Source organism: Tursiops truncatus, chromosome 6, assembly GCF_011762595.2.
Source record: "Tursiops truncatus isolate mTurTru1 chromosome 6, mTurTru1.mat.Y, whole genome shotgun sequence".
Lineage (NCBI taxonomy): Eukaryota > Metazoa > Chordata > Mammalia > Artiodactyla > Delphinidae > Tursiops > Tursiops truncatus.
The window spans coordinates 50,632,538-50,643,334 of NC_047039.1; the positions used below are offsets into that span (position 1 = coordinate 50,632,538).

At 44.4% G+C, this 10,797-nt stretch overlaps 1 long non-coding RNA gene across 1 annotated transcript; it reads right to left on the reverse strand.

Annotated features, from left to right (window-relative positions):
• Nucleotides 1-2,076: 2,076 nt before the first annotated feature.
• LOC141278878 (uncharacterized) lies at nt 2,077-10,299 on the reverse strand. Its single transcript, XR_012332275.1, has 3 exons — nt 10,178-10,299; nt 9,296-9,405; nt 2,077-2,259 (listed from the first exon to the last, which is right to left on the reverse strand). It is a non-coding gene; the product is annotated as an uncharacterized lncRNA (long non-coding RNA).
• Between the last annotated feature and the right edge of the window lie 498 nt (nt 10,300-10,797).

A 10,797-nucleotide genomic window follows, 5' to 3' on the forward strand; every position in this document is an offset into this window, starting at 1 on the left:
ATTTGCCTGAAAGATATTAGATTCAACAACAACAGTAACAATAGTGGTAGCCATAAGTATAACTTTCAAATACTGTTTATTATCATGCCCTGGGCCCTGTACTACTTCTTTTGCTAGTATTATCTCATTAAGTCTTCTCAATGATCCATAAAGTAGGTACTTTCATTATCCCAGAGTTAGAGCTGAGAAACCTGTGGCTAAGAGAGGGCAAATAATTTGCCCCGTAAGCATCAGAGCCAAGACCTGACTGTGCCTATCTCTCCCCAGAACCCACCCTGCATGTTGTTGCCTCCTGCCAGCAATGTGGGAGAAGTGGGTTGGACCCTTGAACACCAGATTAAGGAGTTGGGCCATCATGAGTAAACAGAAGGGATACAGGAAAGAATTCTGAACAGCAGAATTATGTAAAGAGAACTTCATTCAGGGAATATCAATCTGGCAGTGAGAGATAGGAGGCTAAAGGGAAACTTGGAATTTTTCCAATGAATAAATAATGACAATCTGACTGGAGAGGCTAAGATGGGAAGAAGACGATGGACAGAGACAGGAGATATCTTCAAGGGCTTGGGAACAGACTAAGTGTGGAGGATAAGATCAGTCTGATATTATTCTGTGGTTTTTAACACTGGGAAGATAGTGTAGCTATCAAAAATAGGAGGCCCAGGGAAGAAAACAGGACTGGGAAGGAAGAGAGCATACTGGGGGCGTGAGGAGTTGAAAATGCTAGGAGATCTGATTGGTGGAGATGTTCCTCAGACTGTTAGAAAATGAAGGTGTCTGATGTTAGTTTCAGAAGCTCAAGCACTCAGGCAGGAAAACTATGGCAGCTGGTGTGAAGGCTGGGACCACACAGCTGAAACCTCCCCTGGATTCAAGCATTTGGGAGTTCTCAAGATGCTGGCTGGCTCCCTGCCCGCTCACACCCCCGCCCCCCGCAGTCTACACCCCCCACCCCCGCACACCAGCCCCATCAATCACCCATTAAGTGATAACCAAGGAATATCAGACACGAGGAAATCACAAACACGAGTAAGAAAGACCGAGATGAACAAATACAAATGACCCCGGAGAAACTGGAGATAATTCAGTGAACCAAAATCACTTTCACTGGTATTCTGCAAGAGATTTGAGACAAGACTGCATCCATGAAATGAGATCATGCTGCTACGATAGAAGAGAAACCAGCAATCCATAAAGAATTCTTTGAAATAGAAACGACCAGTGTCATAGTAACAATATTTCCACAGAAAATTTGGAGTCGGGGAAATAGCCCGGAAAGCTGACCAAGTAGTTAACAAGACCTAAGATTCAGTAAGAAGAGAGACCCAGATTACCAGTCCAGAAGGACCAACTTCTGAGCAATCAAAGACACAAAAGCTCATGAGTCTACGTGTCAAAGCAGTCCATTGAGTTCCCAGCATGAGGAATGAAAAGAACCACACCTAGATACGCCCTTGTAAAACCTCCACACCAACAACAGAGATCCTGAAGTCTTCCAGAGTTCAAAAGATAGGCCACCTTCACGGATGCCGTGGGCACAGGAGCAAAGAAGACAGTGGAGGCCACACGTGAGACACCGTCCCTGTGAAGGCTTCCGTTTAGAAGGCCTGCCTTGGGCAGCACAGACAGTCCCAGTGAGCCAGAATTCAATTCCCTCCCGTGTTTGCCCTAACTTCCAGGAGAGAACTTCCTATTTGCAGAGCAGTCCATGTGGGTCTGATGCTATCAGCAGGTCGGAGTGATCAGGGAATGAAAGGAGAGTCTCTCCTCTCATCATTTCCCCAGGCTCAATAGAGAAGGGACGGACACGGGCTCAGTGGGGACGAGGCTCTGAGTCACTAGGGTGTCTCAGCATCTGTGACAAAGCCAGCAACCCTTGAGAAGGAACCAAGACAAACTTCTGACTGAGGCGTGGGGAGGTGAGAACCCCCTCTGAGAAGGGAAACACCTGTGTTTCAGCTGAGCTTCTCACACTACTGTAATTTCCAGTTCTTCTGTCTTCTCCATTCACCATAAGCTTTGGGAGAGCAAGGCCTGTGTCTTATTTAGCATTTTTTATCCTGCACTTACCAAGTCCTGGTACATAGTTCAGTAGATGCTGAGCGGCTGTCTGGACAGATGCAGGAGTGGATGAATTTCTCCTTTTGTTGGACAGAAAAGGTGACAGTGGCTGCTGGCTGGCTGTGCCTCTGAAGGAAGTAGTCACATTCTGCTCCATTATTAAAAGAAACTCTGCATAATTGGGCTCCGTTGTCACTCCTAACAACAGAGAAGACCATTTTGCCTGTCATTATTCAGAAAAATTGTGAATAATAAGTTCATATAGATTATTAAAACTTCACCTCTAAGAGAATTACACTGCAAAATATTTAACACACAGCATTTTCCATACCGCTCTCTCCCTCAAATGGCGTCTTTCATTCCTGCTTCCAGGACTGTCTTTCTGTGGCTGTTCCTCAGCGTCTTTGTTGACATTGTCTTTTTTGCCTGTGGCTTTAAAATACACTGACACTGGGGCTTCCCTGATGATGCAGTGGTTAAGAAGACGCCTGCCAATGCAGGGGGACATGGGTTCGAGCCCTGGTCTGGGAAGATCCCACATGCCGTGGAGCAACTAAGGCCGTGTGCCACAATTACTAAGCCTGCATTCTAGAGCCCGTGAGCCACAACTACTGAAGCCCACGCACCTAGAGCCCGTGCTCCGCAACAAGAGAAGCCACCACAGTGAGAAGCCCGCGCACCGCAAAGAAGAGTAGCTCCCTCTCGCCGTAACTAGAGAAAGCCCACGCGCAGCAACGAAGACCCAACACAGCCAAAAAAAAAAAAAAAAAAAAAATACACTGACACTCACTGCGAAGGGTTTCTGCTCAGATGCCCAATCTGTATCCCTTTGAAGCCCCATGTAGGGACTCCTCTGACTAACTCATTTCCACCATTGTTTCCCAAGGATCCCACAATCCCACTCATCATCCTCATTTAAAGCCTAAATGCTGTCTCTGAACCTTCCCCTAAAGGACATCCTATACATAGAAGTCCAGTGCCCTTCAACCCACAGGCAAATATTTCTCTCTCCTGATTCACACACATTACTGGCCTCTGGCAGGAGCTCAAGTCTCCTCTTTTCACCTCCCCTTTCCCTACACGTGGATCCAGATTGAGGTATTTCAGACCACAGCTGCTGTTCCTCACGTGCACCCCCAATGCCCATGCTCCCTGGGGTGCTGCTTAAGGTCCCCTCGTCAGTAGTAAGAAGGGACTCTCTCTTTGCTTCATCTACTACGTGCATGAACTTGTCACAAGCACAGTCTCTGTTACACTACATGTTATATTCTCCTGTTGCTCTTCCTTGTTAAAATCCACCTATTCTTAGGTATGATTTAGCAATATATAATGAGACAAGGAGGCTGTCTCCAGCTGGGTGTCAGAGTTACAGCGTTTGGTGAGGGAGGTGGGGAGGAAATGGAGAGGGAGCATCATCACAGTCCTATCTCTGGTCCTTAGTTCTGCACAGTCCGAAGATGATTGGCTCATCCAGAAATGACTGGATGGTTCACAGTAATCAAACTTATAAGAGATTGATGTATAAATCAGAAAGCCAGTGCGTTAATTTATAATGGCAGATAGAACTTTCTATCTGCCTATCGAAGGTTGTATCTACTCTTGAGGGACCCACCTTTCCAGGACCCTGTTGCCTAGGGTACCAAGGTAGGAGTCAGATAGTTGATAGAAGAGTACGTGATCAGGGTGAAAGCAGTGGTACAGTCTTATGCAATATTTTGTTCAGTTTCTGAAAGGCCTGATGTATTAGCCCTGCTCTTCTAAAAAAAAGTTTATCTGATCAATGGCCAGATGACGCGAGTCCACTAAACATAGAGCCTTTCTCCCTTGAAGAAAACTAGACTGCACCCTCAACTCGGGCTGCCCAGCTCAGTTTTCTGCACACTCTGCCTATCTTAGCACCATTGTGATTAACTTACCAAATGAATTCTTAGACGGATGTTTTCCTTTTTTTTTTTCTTTAAAGATAGATTTTATTCATTTTATTTTATTTATTTTTGGCTGTGTTGGGTCTTCGTTGCTGCATGCGGGCTTTCTCTAGTTGCGGCAGGTGAGGGCTACTCTTTGCTGTGGCGCGCAGGCTTCTCATTGCGGTGGCTTCTCTTGTTGTGGAGCACGGGCTCTAAGCGTGTGGGCTTCAGTAGTTGTGGCACGTGGGTTCTAGAACGCAGGCTCAGTAGTTGTGGTGCATGGGCTTAGTTGCTCCACGGCATGTGGGATCTTCCCGGACCAGGGTTCGAACCTGTGTGCCCTGCACTGGCAGGTGGATTCTTAACCACTGAACCACCAGGGAAGCCCTGTTTTTCTCTTTTATATATATGTGGTGGGAGGTGGAGGGATTGAGGGTGGTCTTCCATTCAATCACCTAAATTCAAAGGTTGGCTGGTATCTTTGTATTTCACCACTATAATGTTCATACTGCATATTCGCCATATTTAGAACCACTGACATAATCTCTGCATCTCTGTCAGTGGTTGTGAAAAACAAAAAACAACCTCCCAATTTCCACATCCGGAGTTCTAGTCCTGTCTCAGCCATTGCCTTGCTGTGTGACCTTGAGCAAGTTGCACACCCTCTCTGTGTCTCCTGTATAATATCTACCGAGAGAGAGGGGACCAAGTGATTTCTAAGGTCCCTTCCAGCTCTATAATTCAAGAATTTTATGCCTGAGATCAGTGTCCCTCTCTTTAAAAATCAGATGATTACATAACACAATGGCTCCCTCATAGGTCCTGGGTACACAGCAAATGAAAATCTGCACTGAAATTGATTGCAGAAATTAGAAAAAGAGCAATGAGATGATGCATAAGTGTCAAGAACCTTCTGAGAGGACAAGATCCTGGGCTCGACTGAAGGTCTGTCTCAGGTTCCAAGCTGACAAGTATTACCTACATGACAAGCTGTTGGGGGTGGAGGACTTTTTTATGACTAACAAAAAAGGCTTCGAAACAATTGGATGAAAGGTACTATATAAGGACTAAATACTCTAATTGGGCCTTTTCTGTCTCATTATTTGCCAGTGAAACTAATTCTGCTGATCTCTAGATAACAGGGGAATTTAGAAATAGAATTCCATGCTCAGATAAAATCCAAGTACTCACCCTTGACCATTAGTAAGTGTTACATGAATGAGAATCAGTGTGTCCTCTTTCCGCTTAACTACAAAGTGTCCCTTTGGAGCTCACAGTTCACACCCCCATATAAAATGCACTTTGCTAAAATGTTTACTGTGGAGTGGGGCTCTTATAGAAGGGAGCTGAAGAGGCGAGGGCTGTGTGCAAACACGCGGTGGGGAGTCTGGATGGGTTTACAGTAAGCGCAAGCGTCCCACTGGGACTGCAGCCTTTTACCTCTCACCAGGGGGAGGAAGGCTGGGGGGGGGGGGGGTGTCTGCCATTGACCAGGTGCTGCAGCCCCAGAGATCAATTCAGCACTAATGAGGGCTGCAGCTGGGAACAGAGAGGAGTCAGTGGGGCTTTGCAGGTAGCTAGGCTCACTGCAGACACGACAGAAGCACAAGAAATGGTGACCACCGTGTCTGTCCACCTCACCTTTGGACACTGCCAACTCTAAGATGGGTAATACAAGCCAGTAGTGAAGGCCTAAAGCAGAGGTTTAGATACAGGCTGCTTTCCTGGTTGAAATGGAGGTATTAACTAATTCATCAGCACTGGGCATAACCAGCACCAGAGATGGCAAATAAGGGAAAGAAAGATGATTTTCTAAGACTACCTGGCCTTGAGAACACTGAAAAAAATTCAGCCAGGAAAAGGAAAAAGTGACATTACTTACAGTTACTGCTCATCTTTCGTAGATCAAAAATCAAGAACCCATGACCCACGGGAGAGATCTTGCCCAGTGCTGTGCTTTCCTTGCTTGACATAGTACTGGCTCTGTGTTGTGTTTCATTCTGTTCCAATTTCGAAAGTCTCTGGTCAGTTCAGGGCTGCACGTTTGTGCCCGTCACAGTGTGGCAGTTCCCAACTGCTCCCCCCATTCACCAAATGCCCCAGGGCCCCCTGACCCTCAGCGACATTTCTGCTACCTGGCTTGTCCCTACAGGTGTCTAAATTGTCTAAATTTGACACCAAGATGTAGAACATCAAGATTTCTCAGTAAAGGTAGGAAAGAGTCTATGGACTAGAGAATGACAGTGTTCTGCCCTTGAGGGCTGTTTGCAGGAGGTGGTAGATGTCCTTTCCCTGGGAGCCCTTCACATTATGGAAGAGTTTGGCCTTGGAAGGATGAGTTGTCCAACTGCATCTAAAGTGGAAGCCAAACTAGATGTATTCTTTTATATATATACGATATATATAGTTTTACTGAGATACAATTCAGAAATCACACAATTTACTTATTTAGGGCCTACAATTCAATGGTTTTTAGTATATTTACAGATATGTGCAACCATTATCATAGTCAATTTTAGACCTTTCTCATCAACTAAAAAAGACACCCTGTATGTTCTAGCGCTCACTCTCCCTCTGCCCACCCCAGGCAATAATTAATGTACACTCTGTCTCTGTAGATTGGCCTATTCTGGACATTTCATATAAATAGAATCACGTAACATGTGATGTTTTGTGGCTGGCTTCTTTCACTTAGCGTACTGTTTTCAAAGTTCTTCGATGTCATAGCATGAGTCAGAACTTCATTCTTTTTATGGCCAGATAATATCCCATTTTGTGAATATGCTGGATTTTATTTACCCATTCATCAGTTAGTGGACATTTGGGTTGTTTCCATTTTTTACTATTATGAATAATGCTACTATAAACACTCCTGTATAAGATTTTATGTGGACCTATGTTGTCATTTAAGTATGTATTGAGGAGTGGAGTTGCTGGGTCACATGACAACTCTGTGTTTAACCATTTGAGAAACTGCTAGACTGCTTTCAAAAGTGGTTGCACCATTTTACATTCCCACCAGCAATTCCGATTGCCCCTCATCCTCACCAACACTTGTTATTATCAGACTATTTTTATTATACCCATACAACTGGGTTTGAAGTGGTCTCGTTGAGGCTCTGATTTGCAAGAGGTTGAGCATCTTTTCATGCGTTTATTGGCTCTTTGGATATTTTCTTTGGAGAAATGTCCATGCCGATCCTGTGTCCATTTTTTAATGAGTTATTTGCTTCTTATTATTGAGTTGTAAGAGTTCTTATATATTTTGGATCCAAGCTCCTTATTGCAAGTATAATTTGCAAGTATTTTTTCCATTCTGTGGATTATCTTTTCACATCCTTGGTCGTATCCTTTGATACACAAAGTTTTTAATTTTGAAGACATCCAATTTATCTATTTTTTCTTTTGTTGCTCATGTTTTGGTGTCATATTTGATGTTCCATTGCCAAATCTGAGGGCACAAAGATTTACTCCATGGTTTCTAAGAGTTTTATAGTTTATAGCTCTGAAATATAGGTTTCTGATCTACTTCGAGTTAATTTTTAGAGTATATGATATAAGGGTCCAACTTCACTCTTCTGCATGTGGCTATCCAGTTGTCCCCGCATCATCTGTTGAAAAGACTATTCTTTCCCCATTGAATGGTCTTGTCACCCTTACTAAGTTTCTTTTAAGATCTAAGTCTGTGACATAGATGTCCCCACATTCTTAACCTTCAGAAGTCATCCCTCCCTTTAATACCATTTAGTATAGCCAAAGTTCTTACATTTCATGAATGCAGAAATGTCTTTTTTTTTTTTGCGGTATGTGGGCCTCTCACTGTTGTGGCCTCTCCCGTTGTGGAGCACAGGCTCCGGACGCGCAGGCTGAGTGGCCATGGCTCACGGGCCCAGCCGCTCCGCGGGATGTGGGATCTTCCCAGACCGGGGCACGAACCCGTGTCCCCTGCATCGGCAGGCGGACTCTCAACCACTGTGCCACCAGGGAAGCCCTGTGTCTGTGTTTTTTAATCCAGATAAACTTCTGAGTTATTTAGTCCAATATTATTTGGAAGGGAAGTGGAACTAATTTTTAACAAAATATATTTTACTTGGGCTGCTATAAAAATAAATTTGAGGAAAAAAAAAATCTTGAAAGTAGACAGTTAACAGCAATTATCTCCTAGATCTAAAAACTGCTTTACAGGCAAATTGAATGCTGGCAACTCTGTTAAAAATAAATAATGTTCTTTTTGCTCCGAAACAAGGATTGATCCACCTCAATTCTTCATTATTAAAATTCAGAAAAAAATAGAACACTTCCTATTCTGAGTAATTTATATCCTTACATCCCAAATGCCTTTAAGAGAGTATCTAGCATAGGGTAGAAACCTAAACAAGAAATTGTTGATTTAAATAGAGTGGAAATGGGAATGTTCTCAAGTATGCCTCTGTGTGTGTGCTTGGTGGAGGTGAGGCAGCCCAGCTCCTCTACAAATTAGGCCTTCACCTACTTCCTGTGGGTGAATTTGATGTGAATGGTCCTCATTACCCAAACTTTATATAATAATTCTATAATGTTCGATAAAATAAAACCTTCTTGGGCTGAATAGTTTTAATAGCCAGATTGCTTACAAGATACTCCAGGCTAGCTAGGCTTTTGCAGGGATATCCGTGCAGATGTGTCACTGAGGAATGAACAAGCAGGAAGCAAAGTCTGTGCAGGCAGCAAAGGGTCTCTCCCTGGAATCAGCAGAGATGGAAGCGGGGCAGTTTCCCCTCTCACTCCTCCTTAGTGACCCCAGAGATCCCCAACATGACAGCTGCATCATAGAGAGATGGCTCCCATGGCCCTTTCCTTTCTGGGCTCCTTTGGTTTCCCCAGTCCTGACATTATTTGCATTCAAGTGATGTTTCCTGAACCTTGGCTCTGTACTAGGTTGTGGGTATACCTGGGTGCAAGTGCAAGCTCACAATATAGTGTTCATGCAGGATCTTAAGGCCAACGGTCTACCAAAAAAGCTCTGCTCAAGGGAGCGTGAAGCACTGAAAAAAGATGGGCTTGTAATCAATGGTGTAACATGGTATTGAAAGCCATGGACGTGGTGAGTGTGTCTAAAAACAGTATAGGATGAGAAAGACAGGGTTTCAGGATAAGGCCCCCAGGAATATCCAAATCTAACTGCTGATCAGCTTCCCAGTATCCATCCTCCCCTTCTTCCTTAGTAACAGGGCCCTCATTATTCAGTTAAAAGACACTATTTCCCAGCATCTGTTATAGCTGGGAGGTTAACAGAATGTGGACCAAGGGGGGTGTGTGGCTTACAAGAAGCCTCTCTAATGACTCACCTAGAAGGTACAACATTTTGCCTTTTCTCCCTGCCTTTAGATGCCTCCTGGCACATGGATGTGATGGCGGCCATCCTGGACCATGGGGTGACCTTGAGGATGCTAGGATGCTGAAACAGAAAGATAGATATTGAATTCCTGTACGGTCTATCTTTGGGCTTCCTTGTTTGTAAAAGAATGACTCTTCTATCTTATTTAAGCTACTATTTTTTTTTCTGTTAGGTACGTCCAAACTCGATCCTGACTGGAAAAGTAAGGCAGAACTGGATGAGTCAAGAATAAAGAAAATGAAGGAGCAGTCATTGAGGAAGGAGAGAAAACAAAGAGAATGTCACAGAAGCTAGGGGGACAAAAGTATTCCAAGAAGCAGTGAATGCTCAAAAGTGCCAAATCCTCCTGAGAGAGCAAATAAGGTAACACTAAAATATGTTCCTAAATATCCACTGGACTTAGTGGCCTAGAAGTCATGGGTGACTTTTATGAGACTGTGCAGGTTCGTGACTGAGACGGAAACCCATGGGAGTGGGTTGAGTGATGACAGGCAAGGAAATGGAGATCACGGTATAGACAAACCTTTTGAGAAATCTGGCTGTGAAGGAGAAGCCAAAGACAGAGTGGAGGCTGGACAGGGACGTGAATGGGGCCAAGAAAGGACATTTCTAAGACTGCGGGGACTTGAACCAGTCTTAAGAGGAGCCAGATGACAAGGAGATGTTAAATACATAAAGGTGGGAAGGAGTGTCAATCCTTGTCCCGACCAGGCGCTACGGCTCCTCACTATAAGCACCTCCTCACAAGTGCCCTCCACTTCCTTTCCTGTCTCCCCTTGTGTCTGGAGCAAACCCCATTCCAGAATGAACCCGACAATCTTCATGCCTTCACCTGAACAACCGCTGGAGAAAATCACACAGCTGAGCTGACGGGCTCCACCTAAGAAGCGTTCTTCCCCACTCTGAGGTGAGGATTTCACATCTTCTTTCCTCTCCTCCAGTCTCCACAGTTCCTTCCCCACCTTCAGTTGGCGGATGGCCTGACCTCAGCTTTACTGGAAAATGGAGAGCATTAAAGATGATTTAAAAAAATTTTTTTCACTTCAAACCTTTTCAAGTAGTAAACAGTTTGTTTTTCACCCACATCTCCTTGTCACAGATACACATCTCATTTAGGCAATTTGGGAGATGCACATTGCCTGAAGGAGGGTGGCTGCAAGCAGTAAAGTTGATTTTTCGTTTTTCAAAGGTATTTTATAGACAACGATCTGGAGAGAAAAGGCTTTGGGCTTGTAAGTTTACAAACTTTTTGAGTTTTACAGATCTTGGCCAGAGACATATGGAAACGTGTGTGCGTGTTTTGGATTTCACAATGGTGGCGGTTGCGGGGTGAGAGGGAGGCGGGGTGTGTGCTATGTGACTCCCGCACAATGAGAAATTATCCTACCCCTGCGGCCAATAGCATCCCCATTCTGGTACTTCCCTGCCCAGTTTTGATAGTGAACAGACAAG